The 21,073-nt window shown below is 43.7% G+C and overlaps 1 protein-coding gene across 3 annotated transcripts in view; it reads right to left on the bottom strand.

The window, feature by feature from the left end:
- DAB1 (DAB adaptor protein 1) overlaps nucleotides 1-21,073 on the bottom strand; it is a 721,580-nt gene that overhangs the window by 236,052 nt on the left and 464,455 nt on the right. For all 3 annotated transcript variants that reach the window (XM_066594781.1, XM_066594782.1, XM_066594784.1), the window contains exon 4: nucleotides 14,643-14,756. The gene's annotated coding sequence lies outside the window, so the exon portion shown is untranslated. The remainder of the gene's footprint in view (nucleotides 1-14,642; nucleotides 14,757-21,073) is intronic.

The raw sequence follows: 21,073 nt of genomic DNA, 5'->3' as shown, positions 1-21,073 counted from the left end.
GTGTTCGTTACGAATAACGAACATCCCGAACACCCTAATATTCGCACGAATATCAAGCTCGGACGAACGCGTTCGCTCATCTCTAATTTTGATACAATGTATACAGTAAGTTTATAAATAGTGAGCTTATACCCACAGAAGACAGAGGCATAACTGGAAGCTGCAGACCCCCAATGCAGAATCTGCAGCAGGGTCCCCCAACTATAATGCTTTATTTTTCCTACTTGCTCCTCATATGGGAAAGGGAGACCTTCTGAGCCCCATCAGGCCGCCTGCAGACGGGCGGAAATTCCGCGGCGGGATTTTCGCCCTTGGAAGCTGCCATTGGATTGCGTTAGCAAACGCAAACCTAGGCAGACGACTGCGGTTTGGCCGCGCGAAATCTCATGCGGCAAACAAACCGCAGCATGTTCTACGTCACTCACCGGCCGCCGGCTCCGGTCTGCGCATGCAGGATCCGAAGCTGCAGGGCGCGGGTGAGTACGCGCTGCTCTCTGCAGGCGCTCGGGTCGGGTCCCGCGGCGAAAATTCTTGCTGCCGGATCCGACCCGGCCGTCTGCAGGCTGCCTTAGGCTGCAGGGCCCGGGTGCAACTCCACACAGGGTTTGTTTGCAACTATGGAGACTCATAGTTCTGCATAGGAGCTGTAGACACAGAACAGTAGGAGAGCTGTTACAGGTAACAAGACTGTTGGCAAATTCCGGTTTGCTGAATTGTGGCAAAAAGTTCTGTTCTGTCTGAATTAGTTGGAGCCAAATTGGAACTTCACCAATACCCGAAAACCGGTGTATATCACTGTCTAAGGCCACTTTTCCACATGCATTCACAAAACGCCATATCTGAAACCGCGATTTTCGCACCACGTTTTTGAATGCATGTTGCAGAATTTGACAGCATTTTTTAATACACCCCATCATTGTGATGGGTGATGAGATGCATAAAAAAGTGTTAAAATGCGTGAAAATAGAGCAGACAGCGCTAGAAACGCCGCATTCAAGCACTGGTCTGCGAAGCCCTATTCAAAGCAATGGGAGTGCTGTACCGCGGTTAGTGCTGCATGTGAAATGTGGTGCTAATTGGGATGTGTGAGAGCAACCTTAGAGACAAAAAAGCCTTTATACCACTCGTAGGTCACCTGGGAGGGTATCTAAGTACTTCTGAGCTGTTTTTAAGAGAAGGTTAATGAAGAAGGAGAGGATGCAGAGGAAGAAGAAGCAGAAGAAGAAGAGGAACAAGAAGAAGTGGAAGAAGAAGAAGTTGAAAAGGAAGAGGTGGAAGGAGAAAGAGGAAGACGAAAAGGAAGAATAAAAAAGTGGAAGAAGAAAAGGAAGAGGAAAAGGAAGATGAAGACGGAACATGAAGAGGTAGACGGCATAGGAATAGCAAGCGGTAGAAGAAGAAGCCATTTTAGTGGGTTTGGCCAAGATGAACAGTCCAAAATGCAGATTCGCAACGAGCCAAGCTTTTAGCAAAGTTTGACCAGAAACAGGGTTCTACTCCTTCAGGTTGTACAACCTCCATTGGAGTAATGAAAAAGTGGAAACATCCTTTAAACATCTTGGTGGGTTTTTTACTTTGTGTTGAAGAACAGGGTTATGCTTGTACTGTGGACCAGGATTACAATACAATACCTTCTACAAGAGAATCACACGTTGCTCTAGAACAGCATTATGGAGTCCAACAAGAGGATTATTATTATCTGGTTTTCTAGAAAATGCCGACAGAATGTTCCTGGACAGGATTGTGACGCTCTGCAACAGGATTACACTCTTTCTTCAGAACATGCTAACACAATGCTCAAGAACAGGATTACACGTTCTTCTCCAACACTTTTATGATGTCCACAGCAGGATTACGCTGACTACTGTGATCAGCTACACTTTAGATCAAGATTACATTTTGCTCTACTCTAGAACAGACATGTGATGTTTTAGGACTGGATTACATGGTGTCTGGGAACATGCAAACACAATTACCAAAGGCAATAATCCAGTAGAGTCTAGATCAGAACTCTAGAACATGGCTGTGTGGCTTTCTAGAACTGTGTTATGCTGTAATCCAGATCAGGAGAATGAATCTCTTTAGATCGTGACTGTGATGCCCTAGAACAAGATTACAAAGGAATATTCAAAAATAAAACATGGCTGTACAATGGTGACATCCAAATGACATCATCATATGACATCATCAGTGGATGAATGGGTCCAAAAATAGTGTCAGTGCTCCCACGTAAGAGAATATAAGAAACTAGAAGTCTCTGAAGTATTCTATAGGAATTGGTGATGACTGAGCAATCTTTAAAAGTTCATCTGCATCGATGGCGAGGAGAAGCCGCCAAGACAAATCAATTCTCCATTGTCTACTCACAATATAAGCCTCTTGACTTCTAACAACCTCAATCAAGTACAGCTAAGCAGAGATAGTCCGAGCTGCCCTTGACCTTTTTCCATACCCACGTGGTAATGTTATATGAGATACACAGCAGCAGAGCACGTCAGGGTCAAAAGAGATGAAGATAATGCATTTTACTGACTGTTTCCAGTAAGGCATGGGGGGGGGGGGGATTCCATCAATACTCAATGAATGCATAGGATGGAGATCTGTGATCGCTGAGATCAGTGCTGGACAAGAGCCTTTAGTTACCTGCAGCCTGTCGACCATTGGAAAATAAGTATTTAACTACTAGACCACCAGGGATATTACCATTAGCATTTTCACTGTTCTAAGCAACTAAAGCCTGCTATCATTCATCCCTTCCCCACTTCAAACCACTAGTGATATTAGCATTAACCTCTTCACCACTGCAGACCACCAGAATTATTAGTGTTAACTTATTCATTACTCCAGACCATCAGGGATATTAGCATCAATCTATTCATCATAGATACCTAAAGCTTGCTATCATTAATCTCTTCACCACTCCAGACCACCAGGTATATTAGCATTAACATATTCATCGTAGATACCTAAAGCTTGCTATCATTAATCCATTCACCACTGCAGACCACCAGGATTATTAGCCTTAACCTATTCATTACTCCAGACCATCAGGGATATTAGCATCAATCTATTCATCATAGATGCCTAAAGCTTGCTATCATTAATCTCTTCACCACTCCAGACCACCAGGTATATTAGCATTAACATATTCATCGTAGATACCTAAAGCTTGCTATCATTAATCCATTCACCACTGCAGACCACCAGGATTATTAGCCTTAACCTATTCACTACTCCAGACCACCAGGTATATTAGCATTAACATATTCATCGTAGATACCTAAAGCTTGCTATCATTAATCCATTCACCACTGCAGACCACCAGGATTATTAGCCTTAACCTATTCACTACTTCAGACCATCAGGGATATTAGCATTAACCTATTCATCATAGATATCTAAAGCTTGCTATCATTAATCTCTTCACCACTCCAGACCACCACCAGATTTTAAATCCCCGGCTGCTGAATACTACAGAGAGCAGTTCAGTAGAACTGCCGGCCAGACGCGGCTGAACCCCGGCTGCAGCGGAAAGGTGAGTATAATTTTTTTTTTTGTTTTTACACATTTTAGGATGATTTTCAGGTAAGGGCTTATATTTTTAAGCCCTTCCCGAAAATTCATCCCGCGCTCGCCGGCAGCCCATTGCTTTCAATGGAACCGGCTGTATTGCTGGCTCCATTGAATTTAATGGGCTAACATCATTCTTCTCTGCCACAGCTGTTACAGCTGTGGCAGAGGAGAATGATCTTTATGCTGACAGTACGGGGGGGAAGGTCTCACTCTTGCCACTATTGTGGCTTAATAGTGAGACCTCGGAGCCCAAAATGCAGCCCTGCATGTTGCTCCTTGGCTGCCCTATCCATTTCTGTGTTTTTTACATGACTTTGGTGATTTGCTAAGATTTTCACAAAGGAAAACCTTAGCGGAGCACCAGTCATATACAACAATGCTCGAGTCGCCCATTGACTTCAATGGGGTTCGTTACTCAAAACGAACTCTCGAGCATCACTGAAAGTTTGACTCGAGTAACGAGCACTCGATCATTTTGGTGCTCGCTCATCTCTACCTCTTAAAGGGGTTGTCCCGCGGCAGCAAGTGGGTCTATACACTTCTGTATGGCCATATTAATGCACTTTGTAATGTACATTGTGCATTAATTATGAGCCATACAGAAGTTATCAGAAGTTATTCACTTACCTGCTCCGTTGCTGGCGTCCTCGTCTCCATGGAGCCGTCTAATTTTCGCCGTCTAATGGCCAAATTAGACGCGCTTGCGCAGTCTGGGTCTTCTCCTGTTCTCTATGGGGCTCCATGTAGCTCCGCCCCGTCACGTGCCGATTTCAGCCAATCAGGAGGCTGGAATCGGCAATGGACCGCACAGAAGAGCTGCGGTCCACGGAGGTAGAAGATCCCGGCGGCCATCTTCAACCGGTAAGTAAGAAGTCACCGGAGCGCGGGGATTCAGGTAAGCGCTGTGCGGTGTTCTTTTTTAACCCCTGCATCGGGGTTGTCTCGCGCCGAACGGGGGGGGGGGGGGGGGGGTTGGAAAAAAAAAAAACCCGTTTCGGCGCGGGACAACCCCTTTAACTATCCTAAACTAGTTCGGTTAATTTTACACCGGAAGGACCTGTGGGGTATCAGATGGCCGACAGGTGGTCGCAGCAATAATCATTCCTGTGCTTTTACATAGGAGTGCACATTGCTCTGTGGCTGGAAGCGAAGCGGTTTGGGGATCATTCTGCCCACCTCCATTCACAGTAAGCAGACAGTCATTCATAAATCGTTACATGGAATGATATGTGCATATAGAAACGGAATGACGAACGAGAACTAAAAGACTTCTTGTTCGTCATTCAGTTGCTGCATGCATTTACACCAAATGGTACTCGTTCAGATACTCTCTAGATCGCCGGTATCATTAAAGAGACCCTCTGGTTCTGGAGAAGTATGGCTGCACTGCTTCTGTGACTACCAGATGTACGCTGTGCAGTAGTATACATGGGTAGTTACATACATCACATGGTGCACAGTGTACATGGCAGCCAGCACTGTCCATGGGAGCAGCATGTAGGGTCTTAGACTAATAATGCATGCTAATGTACAACTTGCAGTCCAGCCATCTTTATTTGTCCAGGACTGGAGGGTCGCTTTAATCTCTGCAACACTATAGCCCACCATGGATAGTACCATTAACCTCTTCACCTTCCTAATCTATTAGGGGTTTTATCATTATCTCTTCCAGGAGCTTAGACTATCGGATATTACAAATAGCTCCTCCATCACCTTGGACAACTAAAGGCTGTAGTATTAACCCTTCCCAATGCACTGTCTGACGTCTTCTGATTGAAGCTTGTACAGCTCCAATGTCAGAAGACATCCGGCAGAGTATTCTTACCGTCTATTGCCAGCATCTCTGCTGTCGGAGCCTCTCTGACGCGCACATAATGGCTTTAGCCAGCAGATGGCACCGTTGTGTAACAGCAAAAAGAGAAAGCCTTTTAGAAACCCCTGAATTTAAAACTGGATTGGAAAGGGTTAATCCCTTTCACCACTTCAGAGCATCAGAGATTTTAGTGATGCTATTAAATAATTCACAGCTATCACAATTAGTCCTTTTACCACCTTATTATACCATCATGAACATTATAGCTGGGTTCTCACGGGGTGGATTCTCGGCGGAAATCTTGTGGTTTGGCCGCAGCGAAAAACTGTGAGATTTCCGCCAGGAGAACCGCTGCTTCAAAACCCGGGGTGGTTTTGAAGCAGCCCGGCGGCTCGCTCCTCCGCTGCGGCCAGCGCTTCCATAGAGGAGAGCGCTGCCACAGCGGGAAAAAAAATTGGACATGCTGCGGTCGGCAAATCCGCAGTGCCGGCTTCTGCTGGCTTAGCCGCAGTGGATTTGCCATCCTGTGTGGACGAGATTTCTGAGAAATCTCGTCCACATGGCTGGCTAATCCCGGGATTAGCAGCCGCATGCGGATTTGCCGAGCGAAATTCCGCACGGAATTTCCGCGGCAAATCCGCCCCGTGTGAACCCAGCCTAAGGGTATGTCTACACGGGGCGGAAATGCTGCGGAATGTCCACAGCGGAACATTCCGGAGCATTTCCACTTCCAAAACAGAGTCAAAATCCAATGACATGAAATCAGCTGCGTATCCGCAGCTAATTTCATAAGACACAGCACTCACCTCCAAAGTATTCGACTGTCATCGCACTTCTTCACCCTGGTGGTCTGCACTGAGCGCAGTGCTGCTGGTCAGGTGATGTGGAAATTAGATCACCTGACTAGCGGCGCTGTGCTTACTAGAACTGGCTGGGTAGTGGAAGAAGGAGTGCGCTGACAGTCGAATACTTTGGAGGCGAGCGCTGTATCTTCTGAAATCAGCTGCAGATATGCAGCTCATTTCGAGTCAAAGTCCACACGGATGGTGCAGATATGGATTCTGTTTTGAATGTGGAAATGCTACGAAATTTGAAGCTGTTGAAATTTCGCAACATTTCCGCTACATGTAAACATAACCTGCAACAACCTTAAATCCATGCAAGAAGTGGTATTTTTGAATATTGCTAGCATTATATGAGCATAATACTGCACTACTATTATTAGTGGTAGTATTATTTAGCATTGTTATTTGGAATGAAAGGGGTTGTCTAGTTGCAAACTATCGATAGCCTATCCTGAGGTTAGGCCATCAACAGCAAACCGCCACTGATCAGCTGTTCTCTGAGCCAGTGCACTGAGCTGATTTCTGCAGGATGCAGACAGCTCTGTTCCCACTGCGGTGGCCAGACTTGGTATTACACCCATTCACTTCAACTGGAACTTTGCTTGTAATAGCAAACCTGGCCACTACAGTGGGAAATGAGTTCAGTATATTGGCACAACGGCCTGGCTAACATCTAAATGGCAGGAGGCCTGGGCGACCAACCTGCACTGATCTACTACTAATGGCCTAGCAGGAAGATAGGCTATCAATAGTTTACAACTGGATAATCCCTTTAAATTCTAGTAATATATGAGCGCAGTATGGGAGTATAATTTGAGCACTGTATGATAGCATCACACTTTCTCTACAACCGGGCCTCAGTGGTCAGTCTACTCCTGCCGATTGCTAAGGATTCATGATATTTCTAAAGAACACTAAAATAGTGACATCACTGAGCATCAGTGACATCACAGCTCCCTTTATATCCTGGATTGTCATAGTGGAGAAGACGACGAGCTGCGTCTTACAGGAAAATGGAAATCCACAAAAGGAACATTGTTTTCCTTCCGCTCATCCCTGTCACCGACTGCGCAATTCAAGTCCTTGTATTTTCCGAGAAAAATGAAGTAGCGCCCGCGAGTCCTCTGTGATTTAACAAGTACCGGTGTGTGATCAGAGTAATTACCAGGAATTGGCAGACTCCGCAGGCTAAATGGACTGTATCGCCTGTCAATTCCAATGTTTCCATTTTGCTACGTTAAGGATCACGTCTGGAATATTTTCTCGGATCGGATCCGACGTTTGGCAAATGGAGTTCGTTTTTTTTTGTTGTTGTGTTTTTTTTTTTTCAAAGGGCGAAAAAGTTTGCTACAGACTTGCGATGCGGCGCCGCTTACTGATGCTAAGCACACATGGGACTCGAGGTGGATATTTGGAGCTCCCTCCCAGTTACTGTACCTGCGCTGTAGCAATGGCCTTCCTAGGATGGCTTGACATGGGACAACTTCTGTCCGAATCGTGGCTGAAGCATACGAGCGACTGCTGTTTGCCTGCATCTGCGCAGAGCGAATGTTTTCACGTGTCGCTCAATTTCGCAGTTGCTGAACGAAGTGTTGGGAGCTTCTACATGGGCCAAATATTGCTTGCCGACTACCTAGGAGGCATGAGGTTGGTTGGTGGGAGTATATTTGAAGTTTCGACCCCTCCCCAATGCATGCTCATAGATTGCCAAATCCACTGAATGCATATAAATATGCGCACGTGTTTTTTTGCAGCGGTCGTCTTTCATTGGTTCAGCTGAACAATCAGTGCTGCAGAGAGTGTATCTCTGAAGACCAAAACCCGCCAGAGACGGCAACAGCAACTGTTCATTCGTAGACAGCAGGGACTGTTCAGTCCAGGATCACTTACATGTATTTGTGTCTTTTCGGGGACCAATGAGTGTTAAGTGGGAGGGCAAAATGTTCAAAAAAGCGGGAGCCAATCAACATTCGATAGGAAGACCACGCCAAACAAGGACACACCTACGTGCAAAGTTGTTGACTAGTCACTAAAAGACAACAGTTACCTGTTTACACCAGATATAATCAAATCAAGCAGTGACCATTTTTAGGTGAGCTGAAACAAAGCGACCAGTGAATGAATTCTCACCCGCCATTCATCTGCTGGCTGTCTTTACAGTAAGGGCTCGTTCACATAGGCGTATTGTCACCCCGTATTGCGCACGCGCATTTCCTGTGTGTAACATGCGGTGAATGGAGGCAATGAAAGTCTATGGACTTTCACTTTTCTATAAACATTTGCGTGTGGGCACGGCATATCGATACGCAGGAGAAATAAATCGCAGCATGCTCTATTTTTCCGTGTATCATACGCAGCTCTTGAATGGGCTGCATATGAAACCCTGTCCATACGCCCGTGTGAACGAGCCCTAATTGTTCCATGTGAAGCCCCTTAAGGGCTTAGTCACATGGGCATTTTTACGTGTGCTTAATCGCATTTAAAAATGTTCGCACTGCGTACGTTAAAAAAAATGCAGGACCACGTCCATTGCCACCCATATGTTCTATCTTTGGTGGCCACACGTTTTTTTTTACACACACAGTGCGAGCATTTTTACGCGCGAATAAGCGCACGGAAAGACGCCCGTGAGACTGAGCCCTAAGAAGGCAACTATTGCCCTGTTCATCCTGATCTTACAGGTTCATCCATAAAATGCGAAATCTTTTATCTCTCAGAGAGTTCACCGGTCCTTGTGAAACAATACGCTATACTCTCAATGGTGTTAGTGCAATCATATAAACAGTTGCCTTTACATATGTTGCAAGATACATTGAGTATGAATTACATCCTAGGATACTAAAGGCAGCAGCGGAGGTACTTTCTTAATCTCTCACCGTAATCTTTGAAACCTCCTTGAGAACAGGAGAAGTCCCAGAAGATTGGGGAAAGGCAAATATTGTCACTCTCTTCAAAAAAAAGGAAAGAAGGTGGATCCAGGAAACTACAGACCTGTGAGCCTGACTTCTATACCGGGACCACGTCCATTGCCACCCATATGTTCTATCTTTGGTGGCCACACGTTTTTTTTTTACACACACAGTGCGAGCATTTTTAAGCGCACGGAAAGACGCCCGTGAGACTGAGCCCTAAGAAGGCAACTATTGATCTTACAGGTTCATCCATAAAATGCTAAATCTTTTATCTCTCAGAGAGTTCACCAGTCCTTGTGAAACAATACGCTGTACTCTCAATGGTGTTAGTGCAATCATATAAACAGTTGCTTTTACATATGTTGCAAGATACATTGAGTATGAATTACATCTTAGGATACAAAAGGCAGCAGCGGAGGCACTTTCTTAATCTCTCACCGTAATCTTTGAAACCTCCTTGAGAACAGGAGAAGTCCCAGAAGATTGGGGAAAGGTAAATATTGTCACTCTCTTCAAAAAAAAGGGAAGAAGGTGGATCCAGGAAACTACAGACCTGTGAGCCTGACTTCTATACCGGGAAAGATCTTTCAACAAATTAACAGCATGGATGCAAGTACTTGGATGAGAATGGAGTAATTAACCAGAGCCAGCATGGGTTTGTAACAAACAAGTCACGCCAGACTAATCTAATTTCCTTCTATGACAGAATCACTGACTGGGTTGATCAGGGAAATAGACATTGCAATTTTCTATCTACCCAATGAACACTATTCTCTGATTGGCCTGTACTGATCACATGAGCACCTCTGGCCAATCAAAGATCACGTATAGTGCATAAAACACTACCAATGCACTGAAATGATTAGGTAGTCTAAAGATTGGAGGATCAGAGGATCAGAGGGATGGCAGAGGAGAACGACTGCCGGTAATATACCACCCAACCCCTCTGGTCATCACTTTAATGAAGTTTTTAGAATATATAAAGATGCTGCTTAAATATCAATTCTATACCACAAAGCGATTAACTACAGGTTACGTTCACAAACTGCTAAAACTAACCAAACTCAGGAAAACCATAGAGAACATCATATTCTCTGCAGCGTTTCATGTTACTAACATACATTACATTATATAATAGGTATTGGAATGCATTATAGAATGGCGTTTCCAGCAATCTCCTAATACACAGCATTCTCTATGGGGCACTTCATGGGCTGCTGTAGGACGCGCTGTACTACTGCCCCATGCAGAATGTCATAAACATAGAGTAGGGCGCATTTATTATGTAATGTACGGCAGAATTCTGGCATATGAAAACCACAAACTACGGAACACAAAGTAATTTGTGACTTTAGACCTTTTTATATCGACTTCCTGACGCTTTTCTAAAAGTTGGGTGGGGCTTGGCAAAAAGGGGGCATAATCTGGCAGGCTGGGCAGATTTACTATAATTTACGCTGTCAAACCTTCAGTCTGGCGTACGGAGGTGCCGCCTGACGGGACGACTGCATTAACAAGCTTGCACCTCTTAATACATTTGTCAGACTTTCACTGGCACATACTTTATTAGATGGACACATGAAGCGCCGACCTAAGTAAGTATGTTGTAGAGTTTTTCTGGAGCGCTGATACATTTCCACATGAGGTTGGTGCAAACTAAGAAATGTGTGGAGCGACCGTATGGCATAGAAGGGGCCTAAAATATTGTATAAAGGCCATGAGAGACGCAGAACAAGAGCGAGGCGCCGACTACCAGGTGAACATCCACCAGGTGGGCATGAAGAGAAACCTCAAGAGAAGAACTTCTCTACACGTCTTGACAGCATGCAAACCTCCCGTGTGGTGCGACACTGTTTAACCCTTGCATGTACGGTCAAACCCAACTCTGGTTACTGCTGTACCCATCCCAGCATAACTGAAGAAGAGGCCTTGCACCCCGAAACACGTTTTGTTTTACTGCTGGTTCAAAATAAAGCAGAAGTTGGATTACACCCCTTGCCGTTTTTTTTTTTTGCTCATTTAGGGCTAGGTCAGACGTGCATTGTTTTTGCGCTCCACATATTAGCGAAATGCGCTTGACTATGGCTCTATGTCCATTGCTTTTAGTGGGGCCAGAGCTGCTGCCGGCCCCATTGAAAGCATTGGGATGCAGGCAACCCCCGCAGAGATTTTCCGGGAAGGGCTTAATATATAAACTCTTCCTTGAAAATCATCCCTAGGTGTAGAAAAAAACGCCAAATCATTGCTCACCTAGCAGCGCTATCCGGGCTCCAGCGCATCTTGTCTCTGCAATTGGTCACAGCACCAGCATTTCCAAGAGGCGGGGATTTTAAATACCCGCCTCTTGAAAGTGCTTTAGATCAGTGTCGGCATTGCAGAGACAAGACTCGCCGAAGCCCGGACAGCGCTGCTAGGTGAGCAATGGGTTTTTTTTTTTGGTTTTTTTTTACACCTAGGGATGATATTTTAAGGGAAGGGCTTTCAATGGCCCCATTGAAAGCAATGGGAGAAGATCGTGCTCCTCTTGTGACAGCTGTGGCAGGGGATTCCTTCATCCCTGCGGGGAGTCCCCTTGTCACTGGGCACTGTGACAGTGCTGCCGCAGTGTTCAGTGATGAGAGGACTCCCACGCGGATGTCCTATCTTTTGCAGGTGCGAGTATTTTGCGCCTATAAAAGACGGACATTTGAGCACTACATGGGGAACTGATGGTTCTATCAGACGCACTTTTTTTCGGACACATAAGCGAGCGCAATGGTGACTGCTGCTGCCAACCAGAAGCTGCAGCATCACTTCTATTCTCCTGGCACCAACACTCAATATTCTGGGCACCATGATGCAAGGAGTTCAGAGCAGGACTCTGCGCCCTCTGATTGCCTGCAGTGGTCACCTGACCTCTAACCAGCACTGACTGCGGGGGATTCACCTGAGCCTCATTACTGCTTCCCACAGTGACAAGAGACGTAATTAATAATTATTTTGTAGCATGCCCAGCCATTTAAAAATGTGTATATATATATATATATATATAGAGAGAGAGAGAGAGAGAGAGAGAGAGACCATTACCTGTAAATATCCATAGATAGGTACGAGATAGATATGAGATAGATAGATAGATAGATAGATAGATAGATAGATAGATAGATAGATAGATAGATAGATAGATAGGAGATAGATAGATAGATATGAGATAGATAATAGATATGAGATAGATAGATGGATAGATAGATAGATAGACAGATATGAAATAGATAGATAGATATAAGATAGATAGATAGATATGAGATAGATGGATAGATAGATAGATAGATAGACAGATATGAGATAGATAGATAGATATAAGATAGATAGATAGATATGAGATAGATGGATAGATAGATATGACATAGATAGATAGATATGACATAGATAGATAGATAGATAGATAGATAGATAGATAGATAGATAGATAGATAGATATGAGATAGATAGATAGATAAATATGGGATAGATAGATATGAGAGAGATAGAGAGATAGATAGATAGATAGATAGATAGATAGATAGATAGATAGATATGACATAGATGGATGGATAGATAGATAGATAGATAGATAGACAGATATGAGATAGATATATTATAGATAGATAGATAGACAGATATGAGACAGATAGATGATAGATAGATATGAGATAGACAGATAGATAGATATGAGATAGATGGATAGATAGATAGATAGATAGATAGATAGATAGATAGATAGATAGATATGAGATAGATAGATAGATAGATAGATAGATAGATAGATAGATAGATATGAGATAGATAGATAGACAGATAGATAGATATGGGATAGATAGATAGACAGATAGATAGATATGGGATAGATAGATAGATAGATAGATAGATAGATAGATAGACAAATATGAGATAGATAGATAGATAGGAGATAGATAGATAGGAGATAGATGGATAGATAGATATGACATAGATAGATAGATAGATAGATAGATAGATAGATAGATAGATAGATAGATAGATAGATAGATAGATATGAGATAGATAGATAAATATGGGATAGATAGATATGAGAGAGATAGAGAGATAGATAGATATGAGAAAGATAGATAGATAGACAGATAGATATGGCATAGATAGATAGATATGAGATAGATGGATAGATAGATATGAGATAGATAGATGATAGATAGATAGATAGATAGATAGATAGATAGATAGATAGATAGATAGATAGATAGATATGAGATAGATAGATATGAGATAGATGGATAGATAGATAGATATGACATAGATAGATAGATAGATAGATAGATAGATAGATAGATAGATAGATAGATATGACATAGATAGATAGATAGATATAGGATAGATAGATAGATAGATAGATAGATATGAGATAGATGGATAGATAAATAGATAGATATGAGATAGATAGATAGATATGAGATAGATAGATAGATGTGAGATAGATAGATAGATAGATATGAGATAGATAGATAGATAGATGTGAGATAGATAGATAGATAGATATGAGATAGATAGATATGACATAGATAGATAGATAGATAGATATGAGATAGATAGATATTAGATAGATAGATAGATAGATAGATATGAGATAGATATTAGATAGATAGATAGATAGATTGATATGAGATAGATAGATATTAGATAGATAGATAGATAGATAAATAGATAGATAGATAGATAGATAGATAGATATGAGATAGATAGATAGATAGATATGAGATAGATAGATAGATAGATAGATAGATAGATAGATATGAGGTAGATAGATAGATATGAGATAGATAGATAGATAGATATGAGGTAGATAGATAGATATGAGATAGATAGATAGATAGATAGATAGATAGATAGATAGATATGAGATAGATAGATAGATAGATAGATAGATAGATAGATAGATAGATAGATAGATAGATAGATATGAGATAGATAGATAGATAGATGGATATGAGATAGATAGATTGATTGATATGAAACAGATAAACGATACATAGTTAGATAGACGGATACAATTTCTGCTGTTATTCCACTTTTCTGAATGGGTTTTACATGAACACCCAGTTAAATGTTTCTGCAACAAATCCGCCCTGTGAACGCTCTCTCGCGGTGCCCGACCCCTGCTGCCGCCCTGTAAGGTGCCAATCATTCGCTGTACTGCGCTTGTGCACAAGTGAAGTGTTAATAACATCATCTTAAGTATTTAGTGATTTGCATACAACATTGACGCTGCGGTCCCTTCTGGTCCCTGACCTTCCAGTTGCACAGGGCGACCAAGTCATGATGGGGTACTAACTTTACACTTGAAGCTCTCCACCTCAGCAGAACTTATTTAAAGGGACCCTGCACTATATTAGTCAGCAGTGCCAGATTTGTACCAGGCGATGAAGTTGAGGCATCGCCTGTCATCTCCGTTTATGGAGATCAGATGCCGTGCATGGAAGGAAACATGAGGTTGTACATGGCACTTACCTCCCCCATAATGAATCATTGTGTCTGTGATGTGTGGCAGTAAAGCAGACGGCTCCAATACTCCCTCACTTTCTTCTTTGGCTCATGATGATGTCACACGGTGCTTTGGAGACTCTGGAAGACAAGCAGTTTGCAGGTTGTGTGAGTTGGGTGATGTGTTGAGCCAATTCATCATGCTTTGTGTGTTAATGAGCGGCTCATGCATAGCAGAGTCTATAGAGGCAGAGCAGATGAACAGGAGTGAATCAACTGTCACCGCTTGTGATCTGAAGGACTGCAGCCCTGTGATTGGAATCCTCAATCAGGGGCGCCAGCAATTCCTCCAGTTACTGGGGAAGAACAAGCTCCTTCCTCGGTTTCTTCTCCACAAGTGATGGGATACGCAGCGAGAGATCCCGGCGTTAATGGCCAGCAATTTACACTGGTCGAAAATGGAGAAATATCAAAGTTTCCCAACAGAACGCTGTGTGTGCAAGTTAAAAGGCAATGAGCAGAAGCCGAGGAGCCTTCAGAGACTCATTTCAGGGCGACCACATGGAGACTTCAAAGATTGCCTCAAAGAGAAAGGGAGACGGCAGCTATGATACGCCTGAGAATGCAAGAAATGCAAACGTTAGACAGCCCGCTACCAGGGAGAGGGGCAGGTGACGTCTCCCTCAGGGGCGTAACTAAAGGGTCAGGGGCCCTGATGCAAAAGGTGAGCTGGGGCCCCCCCCTTTATCTGTATCTGTACCCGTACCCATACCTAAACCATGCTGCACAGAGGCATAACTTGAAGCTTCTGGGCCCCAATGCAAAACCTGTAACAGGGCCCCCAACTATAATGCTTTATTCATAGTGCTGGGCTCCCTATATGGAGAAGAGAGGCCTTATGGGCCCCCTAAGGCTCCTGGGCCCGGGTGCAACCGAATCCCCTGCACCCTCTATAGTTACGCCCCTGATCTCCCTAATTACCTGGAGTTAAAGTGTACAGGGCGGGTAGATTCTTGCACCAGTTTTCTCATTGCTCTCATGCAGCTAATATAAAAAGATGAAACAACTTTGCAGATAGTCTTGATTAAAAATCTACCGTTTTGTGTATGGAGCTCCTGTGCAGACCTATGTGTCTCCATGGTTACAGACTACAGTCCACTCTTTTGTAGTCTGATCTTGGAGTTCTGTGTTTAAGGGCCACTCCGGCGAAAACACATTTTCCCATCCCTTCCCACTTCACCAGATTGCCACGGACTCTCAGGGTCGGTAGTTGTCCTCTCTGTGTTGCTGTCACTTCCATGCAGTGCAGCTCCCTGTTTAATGCTTATCAGGCACCATCTTGATGCTGAGATTTTCTTACTTTCAAACATTCCCATGATGCATCAACACAGCTTTAGATGAGGCTATGCCATTTTTGCCTATTAGATGGACTTTTTGATTATCATTAGCTTCTATATGCAGCTAAATAAGCCACAGACCATAAGTATACAGTCAGGAGGGTGAGCTGTGATCTCCTCTATTATACCTGACATTTGCGTTAAAAAAAACGCAAGTGTGTGGGAGCTCTAAGGTTGCTTTACATGGGACAATTATCATCACCAGGGCAGATCTAAGTGGAAGTTGCATGGTACTGCAGGCACAGCTACCATTGAAGTAAAAAAGGAACTTTCCTTGCAATACCAACCTAGGCCACTGCAAAGAGATTGGAGCTGTTTGCTTGCAGCTCAGACCAGCTCCATGGACAGGTGCACTTGCCCAAACAGCTGATCCATGAGTGTTCCGGGCTGGCAGACCCCTGCTGACTTATTATTGATGGTACATCCTGAGAATAGGTCACCAACAGTTAAAACTTGGGCAATGCCTTCAAGTAATAAAATTCTTGTTTTCTGCAGCCACCACTAGGAGGCAATAAGGAGCTTCAAAAAGACTGAATTTTAAGTTCATTAGGGGTGCTATACATCTGAATGTCATGTGCTTTATCTATTAGGGGCTGTAGAAATCTATATATAGTGATCTTCTCCTAGTGAAGGCTGTATAAATCTGTATGTAGTGAGCTCCCCATAGTAGCAAGTGGACATATCTGTATGCAGTGAGCTCCATCTAGTGGTGTCTGTATAAATCTGTGTATAGTGAGCTTCGCTGTGCGATGACTGCATATACTGTAGATATACAGTGATCTCCCCCTATTGTTGGCTATAAAAATCTGTATGTTGCAAGCATCATAGTGGTGGCTGTATAGATCTGTATGTGGAGAGCTCCATCTAGTGGTGGCTGTATAAATCTGTAAATAGTGGTCTTCTAGTGGTGGCTGTATAAATCTGTATGTGGAGAGCTCCATCTAGTGGTGGCTGTATAAATCTGCTGATAGTGATCTACTAGTAGTGTCTATATAAATCTGTATGTGGAGAGCTCCATCTAGTGGTGGCTGTATAAATCTGCTGATGGTGATCTTCCTCTAGTGGTGGCTGTATAAATCTGTATGTGGAGAGCTCCATCTAGTGGTGGCTGTATAAATCTGTTAATAGTGATCTTCCTCTAGTGGTGGCTGTATAAATCTTTTTATAGTTTGTCATGGCTGTACATATGGATACAGTGATCTCACACTAGTGGTGGCTGTATAGATCTGTATGTAGTGAGCTTCCTCTCGTAATGGCTATATAAATCTGTATGTGGTGAGCTCTAATTAATGGTGGCTGTATAAATATGTATACAGTGAGTTGACCCTAGTGGTGACTGTATGAATTTATATACAGTGAGCTCCTCCTAGTGGCAGTTGTATAAATCTGCATGCAGTGATCTGCCCCTAGTAGTGGCAGTATAAATCAGAATTCAATTAGCTCCCTCTATAGTTGACTGTATAAATCTATATACAGTGAGCTTCCCCTAGTGGAAATGTGTAAGTCTGCGTGCAGTGAGCTCCCTCTAGTAGTGGCAGTATAAATCAGAATGCAATGAGCTCCTTTTAGTAGTTGCTGTATAAATGTGAAAGCAGTGAGCTTCCCCTAGTGGTAAATGTATAAATCTGTGTACAGTGAGCTGATGTTAGTGTTGCCTGTATAAATCTGCATACAGTAAGATCTGCCTATTAGTGACTGTGTAAATCTGTATGCAGTGAGCTCCCTCTGGTGGTGACTGTATAAATCTGTATACAATGAGCTCCTTCTACTGGTGACTGCATAAATCTGAATGCAGTGAGCTCCCCCTAGTGCTGGCTGAAGGCAGTACGAATTTTATCATTTGCCTCTACATCTATGCAGGGATTTAGAGCTCTGTAGCAGAACAAGCGGTCTGAACATTGTGTAATTTTCTGTGAAACTGCTAAATACATGAAGAGCGGCATCATCACATTACACTCCGTGGTGTCATTTCCCTCATATTATATGCAAATGATTTCCTGCCCGCTTTATTTACTCAGCGGCATCTAATTCTTTGATTATAGAAGGAACATTTAATCTGTAGAACTGCTGAAATGTATGAATGTCTCCATTACCAGGGAGGATCCATCGCCTTCATACACTGGGCCATCCGTATTTATAAATATCAACTAAAAAGCATCTTGTATTGTAATTCTATCTTTACACTGACTATAGATACACCCAGTGTATCAGCTTCTAACTGCTCTATTACATTAAAGGGGTTGTCCCAAATCTAGCTGCTTTCAGACAGCGCCGTACATTGCGCAGTGGCCCTGGTTAGTACTGCAGGCTGAGTTCCATTCACTTCAATATGATTCAACCCGCAGTACCAACCTTGGCCACTGTGCAATATATGGAGCTGTCTGAAAACAGCTAGATGTGGAACAACCCCTTTAATGCTTCATCACAGCAGTCCTGTAGGTAAAGTGAAACTCAGGTTAAAAAAGTTAGGGACCATTGACAAAAAATGATTCTCGTCAGGGGACAAGCGGCATCTGTATCCAGCTCCTGAGTCTTCCTCCTCCCCATCTCAGGTGCAGCTCTGACTTACAGACCTGCAGGTTGCCTATGGCCGTGCATAGATTACGGAGAGCTCTAGACGTCTGCAGAGCATTGCACCGATTTCTATCTACTTCTTTTGCTATTTTATTGGCAGTGCGCGGTCATATTTTCCCGTTTTCTTCTTCTATAGTATGTAGGATATGAGCAGTGATATAATCCTCTGCAGAGTTTATGCCGCTCGGGTCCCCCGGAGTAATCCTGTGCATTAGCAGCACTCGCCTCTCTCCACATTGGATAAATACCTCTATAATGTGCTTTTTGCACCACTTGAACCAGAGTCCAAGTCCCCTGATTGATAGACTGATTATTGTAATTTTCCCCCTCTGGGAAGAGGTAATGGTTCAGGTAAATCCGCTGTGCGGTAGGGATGGGGACCTGCGTGGCGAGGCGTGTCCGCGAGAAGCGGAGTGTCTGATAATATGTCATTACTCGAGTACTTCTCCAAGCTGAAGTGGACTCTGCCTCCTAATGGCATCTCCTCCGCTCTTCCGCCTACATCAATATTTCCTCTCTCAAGACCAAATGAGATTGCGGATTAGTAGATTTGGTTTTCTATACTATAAAAAAAAAAGGGTTTAAGTCTTTAAGTCACTTTCACGTGGAACGTGGGGCAGAATGTTCTGCAGGGTATTGCACTGTCAAAATCTGCAAATCTAATTAAGCATTTTGAGCCGGATTTTGGGGAGGTTTTTTCCGCACAGTGAAATATTCCGCAGCATCTTGTAGAATATTTTGCCCCTAGTGAAAGCGCCCTTAGGGCTTATTCACACGAGCGTATATTGGCCGGCGTTTTCACGGATACGCTACCATCTGATGCATTGGATTTCAATGCATCAGATCACACAGGCATATTCCTGCGGCGTCAAAGCGCCCCACCGGGCGCTTTTACGCCGGGCAGAAAGCCGTCTTCCTGGCCGGACTATGGCCGCTGCCATTGACTCCTATGGGAGCCAATGACAGCGGCCAGAGAAGGGATATGGTAGGGAGTTTCGGGCTCATTTACATTAGTGTATGGTCACCATGCATTACGCACGCATATATGCCCTGGTGAATGGAGCCAATGAAAGTCAATGGACTTCCAATGATCCATGCACACTGGGGTGTGGACACTGCATATCAATATGCAAGAGTCCCACTGCACATGTCCGTGTGGTAAGCGGCCAATCATGTGGCACACACAGCCATTCGCGGTCTCTGCCGCTCCTGCAGAGCATATCGCTGCTAAGGGCTCCTCACACGGGCGGATGTTACATCAGTGTTTTGTGAGCCTAAACCAGAACTGGAGAGACGGTATAATGGAAAGATTTGCATTTCTTCCGTATTTTGTACCCGCTCTCAAAGTAGTGATGTAAAATATGCCGAGTGAATAAGCACTAAATGTTTAAAACGCCGCGAGGGGACCGGGTCCGTATTACCAACTGAAATTGTCCATTAAAATCAATGCAATCTTGTAAATACGCAGTGAATATTTGGATAGTTATAATAATATTATATAATAATAGTAAATATCATAATAAGGCACTAATAGTTGTAGAAGTAGTAATAATAGTATTTATTATATATCCCTCCAGGTAATATTAGTAATAATGTAGCGATTCCAGTAATAATCATAACAATAACAGTCATATTAGAAACAATCCTGACAGTAATAACAGTAACAATGTTGCATTGTCTTTGCATGCAGCGGAGTGCAGACACGGAGCCGGTCTGTGGAGGAGACATGTGAGGGAGAGGACTGGCATTTAGGAGCACTTTGGCGCGGCGCCAGCTGTACAAATATCTTCTCCTGTTCGCACAGTATTGAAAAGAAACCCTTTACCGAGGAATTAAAGCTAAGAACACTTGCAATTAAATTCACGTCTCAGATTGTTCACAAGACGCCTTCCCACATAATTGCTCAATCCCGTTAGCAGCCCTCTCTCTGCTCCAGCCATCCTCGGCCCCAGCGGCGCCTCTTTCTATTTTCTCTCTACTTTTCTTTCTTGTGTATTTCTTAATGAGAAAATCAGAGAAAAATCAGAAATGAATTCAAATCAGTCCGCGGCCGGCCAGCCATCTACGGCGGCATTCACATTGGCGTTCTCTACGGCGGCATTCATATCAGCGCTCTCTACGGCGGCATTCATATTGGCACTCTATACGGCGGCATTCATATCAGCGCTCTCTACGGCGGCATTCATATTGGCACTCTCTACGGCGGCATTCACATTGACGCTCTCTACGGCGGCATTCATATCAGTGCTCCCTACGGCGGCATTCATATTGGCGCTCTCTATGGCGGCTTTCGCGTTGGCACTCTCTAAGGTGGCATTCACATTAGCGCTCTCTACGGTGGCATTCACATTGGCGCTCTCTACGGTGGCATTCACATTGGCGCTCTCTACGGCGGCATTCACATTGGCGCTCTCTATGGCGGTATTCACATTGGCGCTCTATATGGCGGCATTCACGTTGGCACTCTAAGGCGGCATTCACATTAAC

The sequence above is a fragment of the Eleutherodactylus coqui genome, chromosome 3 (genome assembly GCF_035609145.1).
Source record: "Eleutherodactylus coqui strain aEleCoq1 chromosome 3, aEleCoq1.hap1, whole genome shotgun sequence".
NCBI classification, from domain to species: domain Eukaryota; kingdom Metazoa; phylum Chordata; class Amphibia; order Anura; family Eleutherodactylidae; genus Eleutherodactylus; species Eleutherodactylus coqui.
This window is presented reverse-complemented; position numbering and strand designations above follow the sequence as displayed.